Source organism: Columba livia, chromosome 14 (assembly GCF_036013475.1).
Source record: "Columba livia isolate bColLiv1 breed racing homer chromosome 14, bColLiv1.pat.W.v2, whole genome shotgun sequence".
In the NCBI taxonomy this organism is placed as follows: Eukaryota; Metazoa; Chordata; class Aves; order Columbiformes; family Columbidae; genus Columba; species Columba livia.
Window position 1 is genome coordinate 3016957 of NC_088615.1, and position 23965 is coordinate 3040921.

At 46.7% G+C, this 23965-nt stretch overlaps 1 long non-coding RNA gene across 1 annotated transcript; it reads left to right on the forward strand.

Annotated features, from left to right (window-relative positions):
* The first annotated feature begins 396 nt into the window (after nucleotides 1-396).
* LOC110359639 (uncharacterized) lies at nucleotides 397-23628 on the forward strand. Its single transcript, XR_010466094.1, has 4 exons — nucleotides 397-7069; nucleotides 7329-7463; nucleotides 9119-9212; nucleotides 9825-23628. It is a non-coding gene; the product is annotated as an uncharacterized LOC110359639 (long non-coding RNA).
* The last annotated feature ends 337 nt before the right edge of the window (nucleotides 23629-23965 follow it).

Here is a 23965-nt window from a genome sequence, read left to right on the forward strand (position 1 = left end):
CATTAACATTTCCTGATGAGCCAGTGTGTTAATTTTGTGCTCCATGGTTCTCTGCTCACGGGCTTCTGCTGGCAGAGCGGCTGCCTTCCCTTCTGTTAAACCGCCCCATGCTACCGTGCCCTCAGCTCTCATCGGGCTCCATTGGGTTTGCGAATCCATCCCCCTTCCCCTTCAAGTCAGGCAGCACTTTTCCTCCCCCAGATTTTATCCAAGAACCTTTTGTATTCCTGTCTCTTCAATTAAATAGACACGCTGACTTGATCGAGACATAAAAGGCATCGTACAGAAGCTCGCTGGCACACCATCAAGCAGTGTCCCCCATCTGAGCTGATAAACTCAAGGAGAAGCTGCCCTTTCAAGCCTATGGAAGACTAAATACCAAGCCAAGATGTGATACTGCAAGGCCATGATAAGAAGGGACTAAACTACAAATGCTGATTGCATGGGAGGAATAAAGAGAGGAAGGGAGCCCTGCGCTCCAGCAGCAGTGATGCCCCGTCTGTACCTTTTATCCAGCAATCCTCCCAGCTCAGGTGGGAACAGCAGCTTTTTTGCATCCCGGCGTGAGCGCTGCTTCCCCTCCAATATCTGCCAGAATAGCAGGGAAGCGGGAGCCAGCGGGGGAATTGCCAGGGAAAGATACACTCATTAAAAACAGAAAATCCCCAAAGCTCTGACATGGTTTTGTCAGACAGGACTTACAACAGATGATTCTTGTGAGGATTTCTCACTCTTGGGAAATGCTTCGTGGTTTGTCATCACCCGGGAACGGGCAGCAGGAACGGCGTAGGGAGCAGAACACAGGCCCAGGAGGGGCGGGTGTTAAGAGAGCCACAGCTGAAAAATCAACAGGGAAATGGTGTTAAAAATGTTTGCTTTCGCTATTTGCAACCCAGACATTGCGACAGCTGGAGGCAAGAAGTGAAACCATCTCACTACAGCCAATTCCAGGAGCACATATCTTGTGACTCAGCCCTTTTCCTTCCCAAAATCAGGGGGACAGTGTGAGAACCTCCTGCCTCCCCTCAGATGAGGATGTTCTGGGTTCCCTGAGCTTTCGAGCTTTGCTCTGCAACAAGGAGTGCTATATGCTTCTTGTATGGAAAAAGGTGAAGTGCTGCATTTGCCCTCCCTTGATTCTGGGAGCTGGTGCTTTAAGAGGCATCTCTCCCACCCACCTGCCCCTTCACTGCACCTAAAATGTCACCGGTGTTTCAGTAAACCCACGGGGATTGGCAAAATCGCTGAACAGAAGCAGCACTGTGATACCATGGTGATGGTTGCTACCGAAAATCCTTCACTAGGTAGGAGCGATCGCAGAAGGAGCCTGTTCCACCAACGGGCTGGGGAGCCGTGCCCGAAGCCAACAGCCAAGGTGCTGGCTGCTAAAGTTAGAGTTATCCAGCTCTTGTTCTCCCCCCCCAGCCCTGGTTTAGGAGAGCATGCTGCTTTTTTAATATATACTTGCTAACGGCTTTTGTTTTCTTTCGAACGCCTCTGTCAAAGCGGCCAAATGTATTGTCAAAAAGGCCAAGGAGCCATAATTGACATTTAAGTGCCTCTGCTCTCGTGGGGTTTGATGAAGCACTTTGAGGAGAAGCTGTGAGGTTTGTGTACTCCAGTGTCCCTCCTGCCCCAGCCCTTGCCTCCTGATTTCCATGGGGTGAGCCCAGCATTTCCATTTAAAAACCACGTGGCCTGGCATGAGGAGCTGATAATACACATGTTAATATGAGCCTTCTCTCCCCACCACCCAATTACACCGCAGGGCCATATTTCAATCCAGTAGCAGAGTACAAGCTGGCTTTCCTCCAACCAATCACTCCCTCTAGGTGTAGTATTTTTACTTTGCCTATTGTGCTGCTAAGAAAATGCTGAACTTAACCAAAATATACTTCTGTGTTATTTTATACAACAATTCAGTGACTTGATGACTCCAGGTTTGGATCACCTCATTCAAGCTGCTTTTCCTCTGCTTCTCTATGCAAATTTTGTCGCTTCTGTCTGGGTAATGACAAGCTCTTAGTGAAAGGTTTATATGAAAGATGCTATTATGCTACGTATTCTTCGCAGTGCATCAGGACATCTTGTTACAGCAGCCTTATTTCTTATTAACACTTGACTTAAGCCACCCAGACTCGCATGCTGGGGGAAATGAGGGGGCTGTTATTTATGCTGACCCATTTGTCTATTAGTTGCAATGACTATCTGGGAATGCATGGGAAAAAGAAAGCCTCAGATCTTCCTCTGCAGACATGTTGGAGCAACCCGCTCTTATCAGATCAGCAGAGCTCAGATGCTCAGACAGAAAGATAGGCTTGCTTTGCCCTCAGCTTTTTGCATATCCTAATGAATCTCATTTGCTCAGCCCTGGAGGCAGGTCATCAGAGGCTGTCCTGCCACCCCCAACCTCGCAGGGAATTGCAGGGTGAGGATAATAAACCAGGGCGCAGGACGGCTGCACCCCGGCCCCGGCGCGGGCGGGAGCTCGGCCTTGGCAGCAAACGCTGCGTGTACAAAGGACGGGCTGGGCACTTGGTGGTTGTAATTAGGGCTTCTGGTCAACTCGCCTGAGTCAGCCAAGGCTTGTGTGTGCACGTGGTTGCGTGTTCGTGCCCCAGGAGCAGGGCCTGGCGTGAGCAGGGCTGTGCTTGGGCTGACTGTCTCCTGGGACAGCTGTTTCATGCTTGAAAGCTTTTCTTTACAATTTGGGGAGTGCAGGAGAAAAAAAACCCAGCTTCTTCCTTTATATTTTGCTACCTTTGCTCATGCTTACAGGATATAAATTATGGATAAAACAGCAGAGGAGAATTTGGAGGCAGAAGGAGGCTTGGCAGGACTTGTGCCACGCTTCCAGAGCTTGCACAAACATCGTGTTAATCTCTGGAACTTCTGTGAAATGTTCTCAGCATCCCCACTTGATGCACAAAATGCCAGCGGTGAGGATCGTGCTGACCAGCCCAAAGAACGCCGAGCAAGCACTCGAGTGGGGTGACACCTTTGGACTCACCTCACCCCTCTCTCTTTTGCTGAGCACAGCAAACCCTCAGGGGATTGCTGTCTGTTTGCACATCTCAAAGCTCACTCAATTTTCCGGGCGCCTGAGACGCTTTGGGAGCACAAAGGTGGTTAAACTCCTTTACTTCACGGTTTTCGGTTGCACCTCAGAGAGTCCACCCTCTGGGCACATACGGGCCATGGGGAAGACTGCGGTTTATTTTTGCGGGGTGATGGCTTATGTCACACAGCTCTCAAGCTTGTTTTCTATTTTTGAGCATGCTAAAGTTGCCTATGTACCAGAGAGCTCACGGGGCGTTTGGGCTATTTGCGCAACAGGCAATTTGCTGTGCCAGTGCCAGCTCTGTGTGAACTCCAAGCCCAGTCAATCAATGTCATCTCCATGGAGAAGGAAGAAAAAAGTCACATCTATTGTAGTCTGTCAGCTTCCCTAACCACTCCAAGCCATTAGCTCTGAAGACTTTTCAGCTACATACATATAAAATGCATCCTGCGATTCTATTCCTGGTGATACGCTTTAGACTCATTTGTTATGCCGCCTTCAAAGTTCACAGGCAATATAATGGTATCAGGAACATACTGTCCCTTTATTTTGGATTCTGGGAAATGTCTGAGGACAGCAAGCACCTGATTTCCCCTGTAACTCTCCATTTATATGCTGGTGTAATGAGAATGAACATTGCACAGCAAATGGATATCAGAGACATATAGCTCTGCCTATAGTTTTGGAAGAGAATGGCCTTTGCTTTCCTGGGTTGTGCTTTGAATAGGTGGATGAGGAGAAAATAACTGAGTAGCTGCAAAGCCAGAACTAAGCAATCTGAAGAGGAGTGGCAGAGCTCTGCAAGTGAAATGGGAAATCTGGCTCATCTGTAAGGTTAGATGGGAGATGTTTGACGATTAAGTGGTTTGTGTGGATCGGTGCAGCTTTTGGGGCTGATTTCCACGTGAACAAGGAATGATTAGGAGATGTTTCAGCCTGGGACTTCAGTCCTGGCCACCTCGAAGGCCCACGGGGTGAGCTGTGAAATGCCAGGAGGGATCACAAGCGCTGGGTCACAGACTTTAAGCACACTGGAGGTGAGGTGTGCTAAGGCACTTCGGGGTATTCAACAGCAGATTGAGTTATTTGTCTAAACATAACTTCTTTCTCTCTCTCTTCTGATTGTTTTGAGCTTTTGGGTTTGAATTTGAAAGTACTATCTTTGCTGTATCACTTGCCTTTGTAATGAACTTTCTAGGTGAATGCACACACAGGAGAGAGAACTCCTTGTGCATTATACAACATTTGTTATAGTGCAGCATAGTGCCCATAGCCTAGAAACCAGTGTCAGCAGAGTGTGAATGATGCCAGGGACAAGCAGTAAAGCAAATTCTGCTACAAGGGGAAGCTGTTCAACCCGATATATTTTTTCCATGATATTTAAAGATGGAACATGTGCGTGCTTCCAGGTGTGTAGGAGGGAACATCAGTCCACACTGGACGTTGCTACTACTTACAACAGCTTTTAAATAGGGTTACAGGTTTTGAACTGAATCCCAGCTCCAGCTATTTACATTACCAGTGTTTCCAGTGCACCCACCACTTGGCATTTGTATTGCTGCACAGGAGAGACAAACACTGGTTCTCTCCTGTGTACTTACACAGACTTCTATTCAAATGTTATTTAAAAATGCCTTAGGAGTCCATTAAATGCAAGTTCTGGTCTTTTCACAGCAGTTCTGTGCCTGGGTAGTAGATGTCACAAAATATCAGCAGATAGGGCACAATTTTAGCTTCCTAAGCTGCTTTCCAAGTTGAAAATAGTCCAGGAAAAGCCCGTGTGTAATAAGACATCTGGGACTTGCTCATCTGGAGTCCTGCATGGGCCTTTTCAGTGCTGTGCTTCCTTTCTAGAGTGATAAAGCAGAAGTCATTGGTGTTAATTTAATGGAAAGTCCCTGCACCCTCTTCCAGATGTATAAACTACCACATACTAAAGGAAGCAAAAATCAGAACTGTAATATTCAAATGTAGAAACATGCCATTCATGTATGTTGCTAACTGCAGCCTCTCCCGGTTGTATCCCTTAGGTGATGGTGTACTCCTTGGCATAAATTAGAGATTGCAGCTTTGCGTATCTATAGCAGATGATGTGGCTATGTGTGATTTATGCAGCACAGAGGCAGATTTGCATGTGGCTGGGATGTGACGTTGGTGGCTCTTTATGTGCCTCGGTAGCGCAAGGCAAGAGCTTAATGAGGAGGTTATTTATGTCCTGTCTGCACCACTGATTTTGCTGCTGGAGGGATCTGCAGGCCCATAGAAACGTTCCTGGCCCCATGGGTGGTGTGAGCTTTCTCTGGGAGTTGCTCCGTGGAAGGGGAGGAGGAGGAGGCAGCAGGAGCGGTACAGCCTGCACCCTCACGCCTGCCTCTTCCAGACACATTTATTTCTCCTTTCCTGCTGGAGGTTTTATATGTGCCTCTGGCCTTGGCTTGGCTGCGGCTTAGCTGCAAGGAGCTCCAACAAGGCTCAGGATGAGCCCTCGCTGCAGCAGGCTGGCTGTGCAAAGGGACACGTTTCTTCAGAGGCTCCTGTCGTTTGTCCGTCTCAACCACGACAGGCTCCTTGTTTAAGTATCCTCCCACCCTTCCAGGTGTGCAGCACACCTGACTGCTGTGTTATTACAGCGTTATTACAGCGATAACTGTAGCAGATTGATACAGGTAGAGTTCACCTTGGCTAATATCTAAGTTCTTCGATTCAGGAAAGAATCCTCATCATCTGATTAAGTACCACAGAATTTGTGGACAACCTTGCCCTTTTCATCAGCACCATTTGTGACCAGTTTTCCAGCTGCTTGAACTCAAATGGTCTTGAGTTTCCTAGGGAAAATGGGCAACCCCAGAAAAGAAAACATAAAGGAGTGGACTGGATGATTTAATAAAGCATTTGCCTCTCTGACATCCATATATGTACGGATTGCGGTTTAAAGGGAAATGCAGGGAATAGTGGCTTGGACTTGTGGCAAGGGAGTTTCACGCTTTACAAATAAATCAGGGTTATCCTGATGGAAGCTGAGTTGAAAGCACCCACAGTGGCACAAGGAAGGTAATGGAACTGGAAGGCATGAGGGCAAATCCTCAGTGAAGGCAGAATTAAGTCCGGTACATACTATTGTCCCATCTTTAAAACGAATGAGTAAATATGGTGCTTGCAGAACTGAGGAGGAAACGAGCGTGGTATGTGTCAGGTACTTTACAGTGGCCTGTAGAGTTTGTGCCCCAGTGGGCACCCAGTTGCCCGCGGGGCTCAAGGGCTGAGCCTCTGGCACAGGATGGTACCTCTCCATAGCATCCTGCACCATGGCAGCGCGAAAAATGCCGGTGTCAGCTGGTACAGAAGAGCCATCGATTCTCCCTCCACCGCCCCCAGTCCTGAGCTCCATCTCATTGCAGCAAAGGCTTACCCTGATCTTTTGCAGTACAGCAAAGCCGTGAGAGCCACGACAAAACACATTTTAGCTTGTGCTGGAGGAAGGAGGCACCCGGGGGTCTTGGCCAGGACTCAGTGTGGCAGATGAGGTTGAAAGAGCTTCTTTGGCTGCCCGTGGCTGAAGGTTTCTGTCTCAGGAGGGACAGGGATCGGCTGTACGGACACATCCATCACTGCAGCACAGCGCCAGGGGAGAATGGGTCCCTTTGTGTGCTGCCAGTCTGTCCTGCCAGAGGAAGGCTGGGGATCAGATCTCATCTCAGCTTCTCCTTCCTGCCATGCCCTGCTCCTGCCAGGACTCCTGCCAGACCTCCACCATCAGCTCCTGCTCCCCCTGTGCCAGCAGCATTGGGTCTCCCCTCATTGTGACTGGAGAGGGGTTTGCAACTGGCTCTGAGAGGCCCTGGGGTCATTGTGACACCAGTGAGCACCACGGCACTGCTTTGGGACACTGGTGCTTTACCTGGCCCTGCTCTGCTGGGGGAAGCCAAAATAAGACCCACCTGGAGTAGTTACAGGCTAAATGCTCAGCGAGGAGTGGGCACACACTGTTTGCACAAGGCAAGGAACAGGGTGAGAGACCCCAACACAGTAGGCTTGGGATGGTGCGGTGCTGAGTGCCCCCGTTGCCCTTGATATGGGGAGGATTTAAGGGAGCTGGGCATGGCTGGCACATAGGCTGGGGTAGGGGCTGTGATGTGGGTGGGCTGGTGTTTGTTGCAAAGCAGGAGGGATGCTGGAAACGCGGATGGCTGCGGGCACAGTCCCCCAGCTCTCTGCCCAGTGAACAAAAGCATTTCCCACATCTCTCCCTGTTTTCCTGTTTACTGAGATCTCAAACAGGTGCTTCGCCTCCCCAGCAGTCGCCTGGTCGTCTCCTCCGCGCTTCTCCTCAAGGAATTTCACAGATAGGTGGCTGGAGCGGGCTGGGATCGTGGCTGGGAAGCCGGCACCATCCAGTGCCAAGGTCTGCCTGTTGTGCTGGGCTTGTTGTTTCTACATACTGATTTAGTTCCTCTGTGTGTGTTTGGGGAGGTTGCTTTGTTTTGGGTGGTTGGTTTTGGTTTCGTGTGTGTTGTTTTTTTTTCCTTACGCTGCTTAAAAAAATTCTGATCTGCTAAAAATTCAGCATTTCACTCCCACTGGCTGGGTGCTGATACATTCCTCTAGAATAGTTTGATTTCAGGAATCTGGGGTGTAGGAGGCAGGTTTTGATCAGGCGAGAGAGCCCTGCTTTGGTTTGTGGGTGCTGGGGGGTGCTATCCTGCCCAGGCGGTGCACCCGCTCTGCCGAGCATCGCTGGGAAAGTCTTGGTCCTTTGGGAGAGAGGGGACACCTGTGCCCTGGCACTGGGGGCTGGCTAAGGGTGCCTTGCAGGAGGGTTTCTGGGTGCCAGAGCCCTGGACCAGGCTGCCCAGAGAGGTTGTGGAGTCTTCTCTGGAGACATTCAAAGCCACCTGGACACCTTCCTGTGTGATGTGCTCTGGTGAAGATGCTTTAGCAGGTGGGTAGGACTGGATGATCTCCGGAGGTCCCTTCCCACCCCAACCATCCCGTGATTCTGTGTGATACAGCGACTGTTTTCTACAGGGGTAGGAAATGAGATCAACCTCCCAAACCTCTGTGAATATCAGAGCAGTTTTCCCTGGCTCTGAGTCACATTTTGGTCCAGCTGCCCCTGCCACCTGCAGCAGCACAGCCCGGGGTACCCAGGGCCTCACTGCCCATGGAATTGCTGGAAAGGCACCTTCAGCCAAAGCTCTTTTGCAGACATCTACTTTTCCTTGCCTCCCCTCTGAAGAGGTGTCTTTCACCCTGCCTATTCCTCTATTGCACAGAAGGCAGCAAAGTCTCCTGGGCGTGATCTGTGGGATGTGCCGATGGGTGCGGGCATCAGGATGGTACGGTCACCCCAAAAGCCCATCTGTGAGGGAGCACAGGGCGTTACGGAGAGGGCTGGAGGTAGACAGCTATTTGAAAACCATGTTGCCGTGGCTATCAGGAGTGTGACGAGAACATAACGCTGCTTGGCACAGGAATGCTGCTGTCTGACTTGTTTTGTGTGGCTGGGTGTAGAGTGGGGACGGAGACAGTAACCTCCACAAGGACTAGGCTTAAAACAATATTGAGTGAATGTGCTGACAGTGTGAGAGAGATCGCAACAAAGGAAATTACTGAATCATATCATGCTAATCTAAGCATTGCAGGAGAGCTTATGGTTTAGTCTTTGTGAATAAACACCTTGTATCAGGAGGAGACTGGTTTGGGAATTGTCAGATAGAGCATGAAGAGGATTTTGCAGTGGTGAGAAGTGCTGTATTAACGGCTACAAAACAAAACCTCTTCCATCTGTCTTCAAGAGGGAAGTTAAATGCGAATAACAACAAAAGGCTCCTCTATCCCGTCCTACCTCAGTGCGGATTGGGGACTGAAAAGCGAGTCTGTTCCCCTGACACATTCCATACGTGGCCCTGGGTAGGAGTGCCAGCCAAGAGGACAATAAATGCCAAATGTCACGGTGTTCCTGAGATGGAGACACTTGCCCGATGGAAACTGGACTGGAGCCAAACTCATTTAGCATAAGCCATCAAACAGTCATGAATTAATTGTAATCTTTGACAGGTGCACCAGGAATACTTTTGGAGAGACTGCTGTTTGCCCGGGGTGCATCTGGAGATCTGTGCCCGCAGGGACAGCAAGGAAATGTTCTCAGCCAGTATGTAAAGCCACCTAAACAAACAGAAGTTTCTGGGAAGTTACTTGAATGCTTCAATCCTCTCCTAGCAAGCCATTTGTCCTGTACCTATATATATATATATGTATATATATACATGCACACATGCAAGATCACTTCCATAGCACCTGTCCTTTGCTGGTCACGAGGTGACTCCCTGTTCCAAACCCCACCTCACAGCGGCTGGCTTCATGGCTGAGGGAACCGGGGAAAGCAAGGTGACATAGGATGCCTGTAGCAGAGCCAAATGTAAACCCAACCTCTCCTGGTGCCCAGACAGGAGCTTTAACCACAAGACTTCTTCTTGCTAAATGTGTCAGCTGGCACTGTCAGCAAATGCAGCACTATAATTCTTTGCCCTTTTAGGAGGGTACAGTACTTATGAATGGTACACTTGTGGATTGTAAACTCAAGTGCTAGCAATATGCAAAAGATTTAAGTTAATATTATTATTACGTATGTCTAAGCAAATGCCTACATATTGTCGTTTTGCTCTCTTAGTCATTTATAGTGTTCTTTTATACTCACCTCCTCCTGTTTAGTGATGTATTTGGGAAACTCGCCTGTGCACAGGCTGCTGATCAACTTTTGCAGGCAAATCTGGATGGAGTTGGTTTAGTGCTTGGTGGGAAACCCCTGAGGATATCGCCACCAGCAAGTCAGAGGATATTCTTCTGAAATGCACAGTGTTTGCGTGGAAAAGTATCAACACTGACTGATGGGAAGAGATGTGTAAGCCTGGTGATGGTGGCCCAGCTACAACTTACTGTGTGTGTTTGCACTGTGGTGATTACTAAATACACCATTCTCAGAGTGCAACCACATGCGCACTGCGTGCTGTATTTACACAGAACGTAAAGACGCTTCCTCACCTAGACCCCACACCATGTGCAGCTGAGCCAAGACACAGCAGTTGTGGGCAGAGCGAGGGGTTGTTGGGTGATGCAGAGCACAAGGGAGGGGGTTCGGAGGAATTTCTGCTGCCCTTTGGGGGAGTTCAGCCCCAGCCCCCAGAGCCGCTTCCGAGCTGCTGTGTTGCATGGTGGAGTTCAGAGCCAGGATTCCAGAGGGCAGGTGCATTTTCAGGGCCGTCCCCTGGAGCAGACACCTGCTCCTGGGCGGCAGGCAGGGCACGCTTGGGAAGAGAAGGGGAAGGAAAGCGCAGCGATGACAGCCAGCGCACGCGTTTGCTGCTCAGCTGCACTGCAAACAGCATCCGGCAACCTCTAGAGAAAAAGGAGGCACGGCGGCAGCATTGCCACCGGATCCCCGGCGTTAACGAGAGGAAACTGAAGCCCTATTTCCACTGGGCTCAGGCTGATGACTGGAAAAATGTTTCTCTGTTTACAGGAACCTGAAACCTTTGTAATTCTCCTCTGCTTTCCCTCCCCCTTGATCTCTCCCCTGCAGCCAGCCGATCGCTAGCAGACGTGTTTGGAAATGAAGGCTTATTCCAACTCGAAACTTCTATAATTTAATAAGAAAAACAGTTTAGGAACAATAGGAGCCACAGCAGCAAGATAAACCACATATTTAAGAAGTCCAGGTTTGGAAGAGTTTGGACTGAATGCCATGAAATCAGAGATGCGGGTCTCCCTGGGGATGGGTAATAAGAGGACAAGCACCTGATACCAGCAAGGGCTGGGCAGGGGACCAGCATCTGGAGGGCAGAGCAGAGCTGGGTGAGTCCTGGCAGGAGCTGGCACCAGCATCTCCAGATCTCTCTCTCACTCCGACCCTGTAATTAGTTTGATTTAGAAGCTGGAATGTGAGCACCGCTGTTTGCTTTTGCGCCGTGCAAAGGCCGTGACTTGACTGTGGTGAACACAAACAGGCAGTGAAAAGTTCTGGCATTATTAGAAGAAAATCTGTATGAAATACAGTCCACGTTCAAGAAAAAATCAGATACTGCATAAAATATAGGCCTCTGCTTGTCTTTACTAATTTAATTTCCCAGGGCACTGTTGACTCTCTTGCCTCCTTTCTCAGCTCTTTGGTTTCATGGCCAGAGATGCAGCTGAATCTCCACTCTGACTACAGGCAGCTCAGTAAGAATTTGCTTTCTTTAGCCATCCTCTTATTTCAAAATCAGCAGTGTTAAATCTTTAGTATTAATTGGGTATCAGGTGTGTTTGAATACCACAGATGCATTATTTACCAGCAGAAAATTCTGCAGGTCTGAAAATACCCTGAGATACTAAGCGAAGCAGGAACCTTTTGAATTATTCAGAGCTGGGATAGGCAGCAAGCATTGCTGCTGTTGTAACAAGTTTATTATTTTAAATTACTATTTTCTGGCAATCTCTTGTGTGCACACCCATGCCTTTATTATGCCTTTTTGGGTCTTTTTCTTACGTTCAGTAATGACTTTACAAACGTCGACAAACGTGAGTATTGCCAGAGCCCCCTCCTCTCTTCAAATAGTTTGCTCATGAGGAGTAATTAGTTTTCATGTAATATTTTATTGTCATCTGAACTGAGCAACTTCTGTTTCTTGGCACGGGCAAAGTACCAAGAAGTTCATGCCCCTCCGAAAAAGGCTGATCCTCTCCCAGAGAAGCAAGTTGCCCCTTTTCAATTGTTTTGTACCTTGAGGCCCAGGTGTTCTAAGTTTTCTTCTAAGAGATTTTTCTTTTCCTCTTCTCCTTTAAATCTTGTAAATAGGCTCCTCTGCTTCTTGGGTAATTATGGCTATTTTTGGAGCAGCGAATTCACATTAAGGCAAGAAATATTTACTGCAAAAAGCGTAAATGCAGGTGGAGATGTTCCTGTGGTATGGAGGGCGTTGTGTGGAGGGCTGTGCTGCACATGTCCCCTTGTCCATCCATGTGGGACGTGTGGCTCCTCTGGGCAGTGACAAAGCCTCAGGCACCTGGAAAAAGAGCCATTCTGTTGAGCTCTGTGAGCTCTGCTTCAAGGAAAGTCAGTTAAATAGGGCAGAGAACGGGGAGTGGCTGAGGGGATGCTGGCTGATGTGTGACCATCATCATCATCTCATGTCCTTCTGGCTAAAATCTTTGGGCCTTCCTGGTGCCAAGGGACCAGAGCTCCCCAGAAACTGAGCACCAGTGGGAGCCAGAGGATCTCCAGAGCCTGGGGGGTGAAAAGGAGAGATGGTCCTTCCAGGTAACCCATGGCTCTTGCCAAAGAATTTGGATCTCTTCCCCCCCAATAGGCTGATCTCCCCTCATAGCCTCACTATAGAAACAGATTGACTTTGGTCCCGCTTTTGTGCAGAGATATCCCTCCATAATCTCTCCACTCCATTTTTCATGGCTTTTAAAAAGTGAATTTGACAGGGGGAAGCGCTGCTGTTGTGATAGCTCTGTAGACTGAACTCTTGAAAGAAAAAAACCTATTGTCATTAGAGAAGAGCTGAGGGAGCACTGTTTGGATTGAGCTGGATCAGTCTGGGTGATAGGATTCAGCATTCAGGGCTGAATTAGGGCTGAGCCTCTTGTTTTGCAGCCGTACAGTCCCACGAGCTGTTCCCCTGAGAATTCAGCTGTGGATACCAGCCACCTTATCAGGGTTGCTATGGCCTCCGGAGAGCTGCTGCATTTTTAGCTCGATATTTCTGAGACGTGCTTTTAAGATCATTTCTGCATCTGAACTTTTTCCAGAAAATCATAGAATAATTTAGGTTGGAAGGGACCTCTGAAGGTCACCTAGTCCAACCCCCTCTTCAAAGCAAGGTTAACTTCAAAGTTAGGTCAGGTTACTCAGGACCTTGCCCAGCCGAGTTCTGAATATGTCCAAGGATGGTGATTGAACAGACTCTCTGGGCAGTGTAAACACTCTCATTATGTTTTTTTTCATATATCCTGGCTGAATTGTCCTTACTGCAACGTATGTCCATTGCCTGTCAACTCCTTGCTGTGCACCTCTGAGAGGAGACAGGCTCTGTTTTTCTATATAAGATCTGGGAGGCTGAACCTTTCCACTTGAACGCTGGAAATATTTGGTCCTCTCAGCCTGACTCTGTGTTGTGTGTCCCAGCTCCCTGAGATCTTCAAACCCCTCTGCTGCACTATCCTCTGTTTGCCAATCTCTCCCCTATCGTGGGGAGCCCCAAACTGGACCCAGGACCCCAGACAGAGCCTCACAGGTACCGAGGAGAGAGGGATAATCCCTTTTGGCTGACTAGCTATGCTCGTCCTAATGCAGCCCAGTACAAGGTTAGTTCTCATTGCTGCACGGGCACACGGTTAATTTATGTTTAACTTGATATCCATCAGGATGCCAGGTCCTCTTCTGCAGAGCCGTTGCGTAGCCAGGCAGACCCCAGCCTGTGGAAAGAACCCTTTACCAGTGTCAGACTGGTCATGTACGTGCTGTGATGGGATTCTGGATTCAAGACTGCATGGCAATTGTATCATGGAAGTTTGCATTTGAGGGTTCAGCTCTGAGGGTTCACGCGGAAACCACATCATGTGGTCAGATCAAGGGATTTTCCTAACACTGCCTGTAAAGGTTGTAGAGTGATAGAATCATAGGATCATTTTGGTTGGAAGAGGGAAAAAACAATGAAGGCCGAAGTAGATACACGGTTGTGGCTGCTGCTGTGTCAGGCCAAGAGGTTGCCACCCCTGTTGATGTGCCAGCATAACTGTAATTGCATCCTAGCCCAGTTATGTCAAAATATTTGTGGTTAGTTTAAACACAGGGAAGGAGATGATGATGTTTTCCAAGAAAAGATAGGAAGGGGACAAACAGACTGCAGTTGGCTTGGGGATGGTAACCTCTCCAGAGCTGCACGCAAGACGTTTTGGCAGTGACGTTTGTGACAAACTTGTGTGGCTGCATTGAGACAGGATCTGGGGATCCTCAAAGGGGCTGCAGACCAGGTGCTTTCAAACAGCTTTGTGAGTGTTGTTCGGTGTGATGTTAAAACAAGCAGCACCCCAGAGCACACCTGCAGCTGTGGGGCACTACAGCCAGTGGACGTTGGTCCCATGCTGACCTGGAGGGACCTTGAACGGGAGCTTCAGCATGAGGGACCAAGTCAACCCAAGCTCTTTGAGAGACCTGGTGGTGTAGCAGGGCCTTCCCTTTCAAGACACGGCAGCACTGGAGAAGCCAGAATGTGAGGCACCGGTGATGCCATGGGAAGTTTCTTATGCGTCCCAGGTATGTGCAGGTACTGCTCCTTCTGTGTGAAGAGGCCATTCAGAAGCACAGATGGTGGTTGAAGCTGAGCCCCACTGATTTTTGAAGGGCATGGACTTCCCTTGAGCATCTCAGAAAAATGCACTTAATTAAATTATGCTTGAAAGTGAGATTTGAACGGAATGAAAGATTGTTGCGGGTAGATGGGTATGCAGTTTAATTGTACAGAAAATGGTTGTTTCGTTTAGCTTGTACAATCAGACTTGGAGCAGAAGGGGTGCGTTTGTCTGTCTAAAACATCAGCTTCAGATCCCTTCACTGGTCTGTGGCTTGTTCTGGGATTATAGTGTATTTGGGATGCTGTGAATAGAAGGCAGCTCAGGGCAGTGTTTTATGTAAGGTAGCACTCTGCACTATTTTTAAATTTTTATGATATGGCAGGCTCGTTCTAGTATTTTAATAAAATGAGACGTGCTCTTCCTTTTCTACAACAGCAGCAAAATCCAGTCCAGGGCTGCCCTGCTTGACAGCTTGTGGCAGGATTATACAAAAGAGTTTATTCTGTGGCTATATATAAATGTTATATGTGGGTGGAGGCTGGACGGAATTGTCTCATGGGTCACATCCAGTATGCAGAGCACCCTTTGAACAACTTTCTTCTACAGACGCTGGCTGTCAATAGCACAGGACTTTCTAATATTCTTAAAAAAATAAAAAAAGAAATAAAACCCACAAAAATGGGGTCTGTGGCTTTGTCTGCCTCTTGCAAGAAGGGTCAGAAGAAGAAGAACCTGGCCCCAGGCAGATGTGCAGCACACGCCTGTGGGGCAGATACCTGTATCTCAGCATCCTGCATCCCTTCTACCTTGCGGCACATGTCAGGTATTTCCAAAGAAGAGCCTAGTTGATTTATCTTCCTGATGGTGCTAAAGGCAGCTGGAGATACTTGGTGACAGTTTTCTGCCTTCTTGTCCCCAGTGCTGCTGTCCTGGTCCCATGGAGCTCACCTGGAGCAGGTACCTGCTCTCCAGACATGAGGCAGGTTTGGGCTCGAGGCTGCAACTGTGCTTCACATGTGCTATGGGCATCGTCATCACTGTCTCACTACCGCTGTCCTCAAAGTAAACCCAATTCCTTTCCAAAGGAAGCAACCGCCTCCATTTGAGCTGCTGATGTCAATGTAGTGCGTTTTTCCTCTGCCTTTTCCCAAATAAATGTGGGGTTTTGGGGACATTTTTTTGCCACAATTCTGCCTTTGTTATGTCTCCATGCAGTGACACCGGGTACATTTAAATGCCTGATTCTCCATGGGTTCTAAGTCCAGAGCCACTCTGTTAGAGTTAAAATAAACACGCGCTCGCTTTAATCATGTGAGCTCAGATAAACACATGTAAACTTCTTATAAGTTAACTAGGTCTTGGTCAGGTTTTGACAGTTTAACTGTGGTTAAATGGATTTTATCAGATTTTTCTAAATGCTTCGCCTCTGGGCTAAAAATAAAACCAGGGGCAATTGACAAAAGAAGAATGCACGGAAGCAGGGCTTTGGAGTCAAAGCATCTTCTCTTGCATAGCAGGAACATTGCACCACATCCCTGATAATTCTGTGTAAACAGCCTGATGTGGGAGAGACAGAAGGATGAGGAAAAGAAACAAGGAGCAAAATTTGGCAGATTCACGGGTGTTACTCCATATTTTTACTATAGGAGCTAATGATAAGCATTTACACACCAGCATTTTAAAATTCAATAATGGTTTAAAAAACCATCACTGATGTAGGGGAGGACAAGGGGGGAAAAAATGAGACCTAAAGACAAGATAAGTCATTAGAGATGCAAGGAAATGCTGCTGTTGTCTTCAGGCTAAATCTATCGGAACAGAAGGCCATAAATCGAAGATTCATTGCTCCCTCTGCTCATTAGCTGTGTGAAACTGTGACTAAGCTTGAAGGTTATTTGGTGTAGCGCAGCATTATCGTTCCTATTGCCTTGCTCTGCGTCGGGCATGATTCACACACACCGCTTGCCTTGCTGGCTGCCAGATTTCCACTATTTCTTTCCACGAGGAGGTTCTGCAGCCTCATGTGTCTACCGGCTTTGTTAATTTTTGCCTGGACAAAGGCAAAATTATTCGAGTGGATCTCTTATTTATTAAAGAAATCGAATTTATTCACTAGATGAGACTCGGGATGTAGCAGACAGCAATGTAAAGCATGAAGGATACAAGCCCAGTGGACATTTTTATTTTAACAATGAAAATATGCAATCTGTCTCAGCAAAATACAGCTGCTGAGCAAATTAACTTGTGCTGAATGCTTATTGGGGGCCCACAGCTCATTCTTTTGTTCTTCCTGTTCAGCAAATCTGTTTTTCTGACTGAGAAATAATAGATTGTGGCTCTACAGAGCCTTTCATCAGATGATCTCAAAGTACTTGGCAAACATTAGTGGTTTGCTTGGGAGAGACTAAACCTTTTAGTACATCCAGTGGATGGTACCTAGAGAGCAGGGTGAAAAGTACATTGCAACTACTAGAGAAGGCTGCAAAATGTTACGCTAATATGACTAACAAATACCAGATGATGTTCTCTGGTGTTAAAGCAAAGACATTTCTTTTTTCATATATAACAACGTTAAGAGGATATAATAATGAGGTTGTGGGTTTGCATTTGTTTGTTGTTTTGTGTGTTTTTGTTGTTTTTCCTAAGCTAAGGTGTGTGTGCCCACCCAAGTATCCAGATAACTTTACTGTAGCGTCTATGAGCCCTGGCTCCCATCCAGGTCTTTGTTCCCATTTCCCGATGCTGCTCCGATGGAAAGTGGCCCATCCCACCTACCAGCTGGGAATTTCCCTGACACATGGGCATTCTCTGGGTAACATGAGATTGCCAAATGGTCTTGTGTTGCAAACCCTCCCTCTTTTAAGCAACGAAGTATGTTAGGAGTGCCTGAACATTCAGTATCAAAAGACTTGGAGCTGTAGCCTCTCCATGCTCTGTCTCCGGGTTGCAGTCCACAGGCACTATAGGAAGTTAATTAGGAAAGCCCTGGAGTTGTGGTAATTTGCGGTAGGGGCTGTAGCAGTCTCCAGCCACGTCCAGAATTGGAGCAGAGATAATTTTTTCACATCTTCTTTGTTACTCCTGCTTTGCTGTCTTAGAGACAGTAGAAGGTACATTTGACATTGCCTTTGCTTGCCATTTTTTAGACTCCCGTTGCTGCTGTGCCATTCTTTTCATCCACCATTCAAAACCAAGTTTACAGCATTTCAACATGAAATAAGTATCTGCTCAAATGCAGGCGTTTTACACAGGCCTGGACAGAGTTCTGGGCTTGGAGTTAGACTGGAACTAGAGCTGCAAACCTGAAACTTCATTTCCATATCCACACAGTTCCCCAACCGATAAGAGAACTCTTCTGATCCAGTTCAAGGCAGCAGAATACTTATGTAGACAGTGGTGAAAATACCACTGAATAGTCACTTTGGAAATATAGCCTTACGAGAACACCTCTGAATTGTGAAAACATTGGGTCTAAGCACATGTTCTCTTTTAGACCCAACCGTGAATTCATTGGTAGTGTAATTTTGTGATGAAGACCTAAGAAAACCACATAACCAGCTCCAAACAAAGCCTACGAGAACTGGTTCAGGTGATGTGAATAGAACCCAGTGGCGCAGAGGGAGGAGAACAGGGCAGGACTGGGAGCAAACCGCTAAGCGCAGCTCCCGAGAGAAAGAGGAAACTTCAGCTCTACTAAGAGGTTTACGTAATGTCAGAAAAAGTGATTTAAATGCAAATAACCTGGTAATGTCGTTAGAAATTTTGCAGTGGTTCTGGCAGCCAGGTGTAGCATAAAGAGAATGAGAGCTAAACAAATATTGCCTTCCTTCTGTGAGTTCATTTATTCACAACCTAGGTTCGTTTCTTTGGCAGGTGTATTTTCCCCTTCATCTAAAAAAAGAAAGGGGCTGGCTGCCCCTTTTTCCTAAACACACTCATTTTGTATTGCAGCAAAACACGCACCCACCCGCAGACACTGAATAACCTCTCCAGGTGCTATGTAGTAAATATAGTTACTGAATTTACCATCGATTGCTTCAAGGTGAGGCAGACATCAGTATTTTAAAACAAATCACCTTCTACCTCTCTTCTTGTGTCATTTGCTACACACTAATTCAGGTATTTGGGGAGATTAGCAAATACCTTTTAAACTCTGCCAGTTTGAAAGGCTTCACGAATTCTGTTAAACTTGCAGCAGAAGTTCAGGATTTTCCCTCCCAAAGTGACCTTTGGGAGAGCAAAGCTGAGCTGGGGAAGTGGCCCCCGTGATCCGTGTGTGTTTTGAAGGCAGGACGGTGCAGCCAGAGAGCGCACGGTGAGAGCCCGAAGCACCTCGGACTGCGGCGTGAACACTGAAGGCAATGGGGGCTTCTCGTTTTTCCTGCAGTAACCACCAAACTGCCCGGTGGGATTCAGTGCATGTGAAAAAACAAACAAACAAAAACATGAATAAGCACATGGAAACATCCTTTTTCCCGATTAGGCTTGTGGGCACATTTTGGATTAGGCATCTTTGCATTTTCAGCGTTTTGGAGGAAGCAAATATCCTCAGATGCAAAGCAGAGATGCTCCGATGTGATGCTGCTGATCTTGTATCTACATCTTTCTAGTGGCTGCAGGTTCACCCTGTTAAGACTTTGGGATGGTCATTTAAAACTAAGCGTAAACCTTGGCTGCACTGGAATCCAGAGCCTTTTTGCCATTGATTAGCATCAGTTAAAGTCTTGGTGCCTCAGTTTCCCTCACTGTAAAATGAAGATCTGAATGCTCTCTAGAAGTCTGTGAGGGTCTGTTTGTTTGCTGCTGGTGCAAACAGCAGCAGGATTGGTTCTTAAAAAAGAGGAAAGAAATAATTATACAATTTGTATTAATGAGCTACCGTTCACTGTCAGAACAGTACTAGTTGTTTCGTTGCCTTCACGCTGCAGTTGCTGCAGAGGACACTTGCTATGGACTCTCGTAGCAGAGAGCTGGTGTGAATCCCTCCACAGCAAACTCTTCATCCGCGAGACCACTCTCTTCACGCCATTTCAAATATATGCATTCTCTTTAGAGATGCTGCAGTTAGGATTTTGGTGGGTCTCCTTTACATATAGCAGTTTCCCTGCCAGAATTAAATGGTGAGACATTTCTACATGAAAGGAACAAACCAAAGAAAAGATCTATTTTACTTTCTTCGTCTCCCAAAACGTGGGCAAGTTTAAAGTACCATATCAGTTGGGCAAAGATGAAATACATGTCTTCAGAGCTAAAATCAGGTATCACCTATTCCAATTTCTGCCAGTAGAAACACACTGTGGTTTACAGAAGGGCTATCTGATTTATCAAGAATAGCCCTTATCAAGAGCACAAGCAGCCTAAAAGTGTAATATGTAATATTTTGGGATTAGGAAGGGCTCCACAGTCATTCTCTCTGCCTCGTTGGCCACGTGTCACCAGTGCAAGGGCTGGTGGTGACGGAGTGTGCGTGAGCACATTGGGAACACCTCCCCGTGCCAGCAGGGATTCACGTGAGCGGGTGGCAGACCTTTCCTCATGCAATTTCAGAAGCGTTTGCTTGACCAGAGCCTTGCATCCCAGCTTTCTGGGTAGACTGAGTTTAGATTTGAAGGCAGGCTTGGGCATGTGCTGAAAATACTTGTTCCCTATCATAGACCAGGAGGAAGAGTTATCACAAAGCTGATGTGAGCCAGACCTGCTGTGGCAGTAGCCAAAAGTGTCTCTGTCTGGTGGCCACTTGCTGTGTCTCTCTAAAGAAGTGAAGTTTCAGTCATTACTGATTCCAGCTGGGTTTGAAAGAGCTCCAGGTGCTGTGCTGGTTCCTTTATGTCATAGGCCTGTTCTAGCACAATGAAATTGTTCTTTAGTTTTGTTTTCAGACTTTTCACAGAATTGTTTCACCCTCGTGAATTTTTCCTCTCTCGTGACTCTGCATTTTGTTTATTGACCTTTCAGTCCAATGGCTCCAGTGGGAGTCACTTGGCTCAGTAAAGCATGTGAAGGTGCCTTAAGATAAGGAGTTAAATCCCCACCTTGCTGATGGCTGCGTTTACCCTTTACTCCAGCCCTGGCAGTCTTTGGAGCCTTCCATCCCTTTCCTCTCCTTCCCTGTAGATCCTGAGAGCTTTTCCCAGTCAGTCCTAGTGCACCCATAGGACTGGAAAAAATATCCATGAGACTCGCAATATAATATGTGAGCACTATTCTAATCTAGCAATTATCTTCACTTGTGAGGGCAGAGATTACTCACCATGAGAAAGGTCATAATAACAGAGATCAGGGATCATGTGGTGTTTACACACACTGATTGTTGCTTTATTGCGAGCTACTATGACACAGGAGGAAGAGTTATCACAAAGCTGATGTAATTATAGGTATCTGCCTATTGTAATTGGATTTCTCCTGGTAACAGAAGAATGTTTGTGAAGGAATCCACACTTGACGCTGCACTTTTGCATGCTCCATGTAGTCATATACTTGCTTTGATCTCCAACGAAACTGTGATAGTAAAGAGTAGCAGTTTGACCTTTGTTAGCTCTCGAATTTAAATAGAGTCAATTAATGATTTTGAGGCAAGAAGACAATAAAATCTTGTGGAAAGAATACACTATTTTTTCTACTTTAAAGCACTGTCGTAGTTTTATTTCCTGGGATTTGAGAGCTCAATAGGATTTTATAGTACCTTTCTTTTTTGTGGCATGCGTGTGGCTGAATCTGCTCCCTCAGTGGGGGAGAAGTGGGGAGGGAGACTTCTCTTGCTAATAATCTTTATACATTTTATATGCTTATATCTACAAAAATAACCATGAGATTATTAAGCAAACTCTAAAATTCTGGACTAAATCATCCTGTGTTTGAAAAAAGGACACAAGTAAAAAAATACTAAGGAGCAAATCATTGAACAGATGAATTACCATCCTAGGAGAAAGGTTTTCCTGTAATGCTGAGTGGGCTTCTATAGGTATAGTGCTGATGGCTGAGAAGGAATAAAAATATAGTATCTTGACAAAGGAACTGTCACTCACTTGTAATAAAAGATGTTCTGCTACTCCTAACCCAGATCTTGCTGTCAAATATGCTCTAAAGCTTTGCTTGGTTTCATTTTCTTCTCTCTAATTCATTGTTGCTTCCTTCAGATGGGTTAATCAATACTCTGAAGACTATTCTTAGATTCAGTGACAAGTCGACTACACCCTCAAGGCAAAGAGAAAAGTTTCCAGGTCTCTCTCAGCCCCTGGTTAGTTTTGAGAATGGTTTTGTATGAGAGGGAAAGCGACACCTTTCAATAGCATAATATTTCTAACCTTGGTTTGCTACTACAGGCTCAGATTTTTCAAATGTCTCACTAATGGTGGATAAACATGATTGAAACTGCCATTATGTTCGAGGAAATGGTTTTAGCCCTTGTTCCCCTGATTTCCAGTGGTTCCCCGGCTGTCGGTGCCGTTGTGCTGCTGTCCTCCCTGGTTTGAACATCTCAGAAAGCCCGTGGTATCAGGTGGTAGGATGAGGTCCCAAGTGTTGTGGAGGGATCAGCGTGTGGCCGGGCTGCCCGTCCTGCGCCTCTTCAGCATCCACGAGGTTGGCAACACTGCGGTTCCTTTTGTCCTTAACCTCTACCTGTTTGCTTAGCTGGGAGTTGAGCAGATCACCGCATCCTTGTGCTAATTACAGTTTAATAATTAGTGCCTATCAAAACGCTGCCTTTCAACTGCCATTCATTTGGCTATTTGCTTGCCAAATAACTTCACCTTTCCCTCACTGCAGCCACTGTGTTCAAGGGTGACAGGGTTAGCATTTCTTAATTCTACATCCAATTACTTCTCTATCCTGTATTTTAACCCCTCAGTGGTTTCTGGTTTAGCCCCCAAGCTAAAAGATATAGATCATTTTCAGTATGCTTGTAAAGAGCAGAAAACATGCTGCAAATAAACTGAGGCCACGGTTTTTCTGTACAGCTAAATAGCTGATCCCCCAGCAGAACAAAAGCAAGAGAGATGGCAGTCAGGATGGTCAGTGCTATTTTATGCTGTAGAGATTCATTCAGGTTTAACGTGTTTTTGTAGGAATTATGGAGAGTCAGACACACAAGAGGCTAAAGGGAGCCAGTTCTCTATTCCCAGGTTTTTAGATGCACTGAGATGGAATAAAGTGGCTAAGGAATTGTAAAGTCAGAGGAAAATTATTTCCTGACCTTTAGCCCAATGATCAAATTGGTTGGCAAGAACAAGTCATATTTGGCACCTAAGCCAGCAGCTTGGTGACTTTAAAGCCTGGATAACTGTCCATTCCCATCTATTTGAATGTCAATAGCAAGGCTCATACATTGCTGCCTCTGCAGCAAAACGTGATTCCTGCTGAACAACAGTGTGAGTGGGTCGAGGGGTGACTGTGCGGGAGCTGGAAAGAAAACTGATCTGCTCGCAGTGTAAATCGCGGACCAGAAAGAAGCTGAAATTTGATTTGAACAGTTTTCAAGGATTTCTTTGCTGCCTCTCATTAGTGTTAATTACAAGTTATGCCAGGGATTAATCAAACATTAGAAGTGCTGCAGACCAGGATCTTTGTTATGTGAGCCTTGAACACCTTCATCACTTTTTGCTAGGGGATATTTGATCAGTTCCTCTTCATTTTACTTTGGTTTAATCAGCACAACCAGCCCCTCATTGACAGTAATGTTGTAAAGCCCCTTTATACTTCTGGCAGCGGATCAATAAATGTTCGTCTCTCCCTGATTTCTGCCCATTCACACGTTCGTCCTCCAGAACTGGAGAAGTCAGGACTTCTGCCCAGGGCTGCTGAGGCGCCCAGCGTCGTGTCTCTGCCATGTCAGTGACAAACATACACAGAATCACAGAATCACAGAATCACAGAATCGACTGGGTTGGAAAAGACCTCATAGATCATCCAGTCCAACCCTTGGTCCAACTCTAGTCCGTTTACTAGATCATGGCACTAAGTGCCATGTCCAATCTCAGTTTAAAAACCTCTAGGGACGGCGAGTCCACTACCTCCCTGGGCAGCCATTCCAATGCCTGATCACTCTCTCTGTAAAGAATTTCTTTCTAATATCCAGCCTAAATTTCCCCTGGTAGAGTTTAAGCCCATGCCCCCTTGTCCTATTGCTAACTGCCTGGGAGAAGAGACCAATCCCCACCTGGCTATAACTTCCCTTCAGGTAGTTATAGAGAGTGATGAGGTCACCTCTAAGCCTCCTCTTCTCCAGACTAAACAACCCCAGCTCCCTCAGCCTTTCCCCATAGGTCTTATGTTCAAGTCCCTTCACCAGTCATGTTGCTCTTCTCTGGACCCGCTCCAGCACTTCAATGTCTTTAACATCCCAAAGAGCTGCAAATAGTCACTGCGCTGTCACTTTCTGTATGGTTCTAAGGTTAAAAAAAAGATTAAAAAGATGTTTCAGCAGTCATTAAAAAAAAAAAAAAAAGGTGGTTAATAGTGTTGCAGTGGTAATGCGGATATGTCAGGTGTAAAGCCAATAACTGCGGGGTGCCTGAGGCAGCATCTCCCTCCCTTCAGGCTTCAGAGGGCATTGGGGCTGCACAGGCT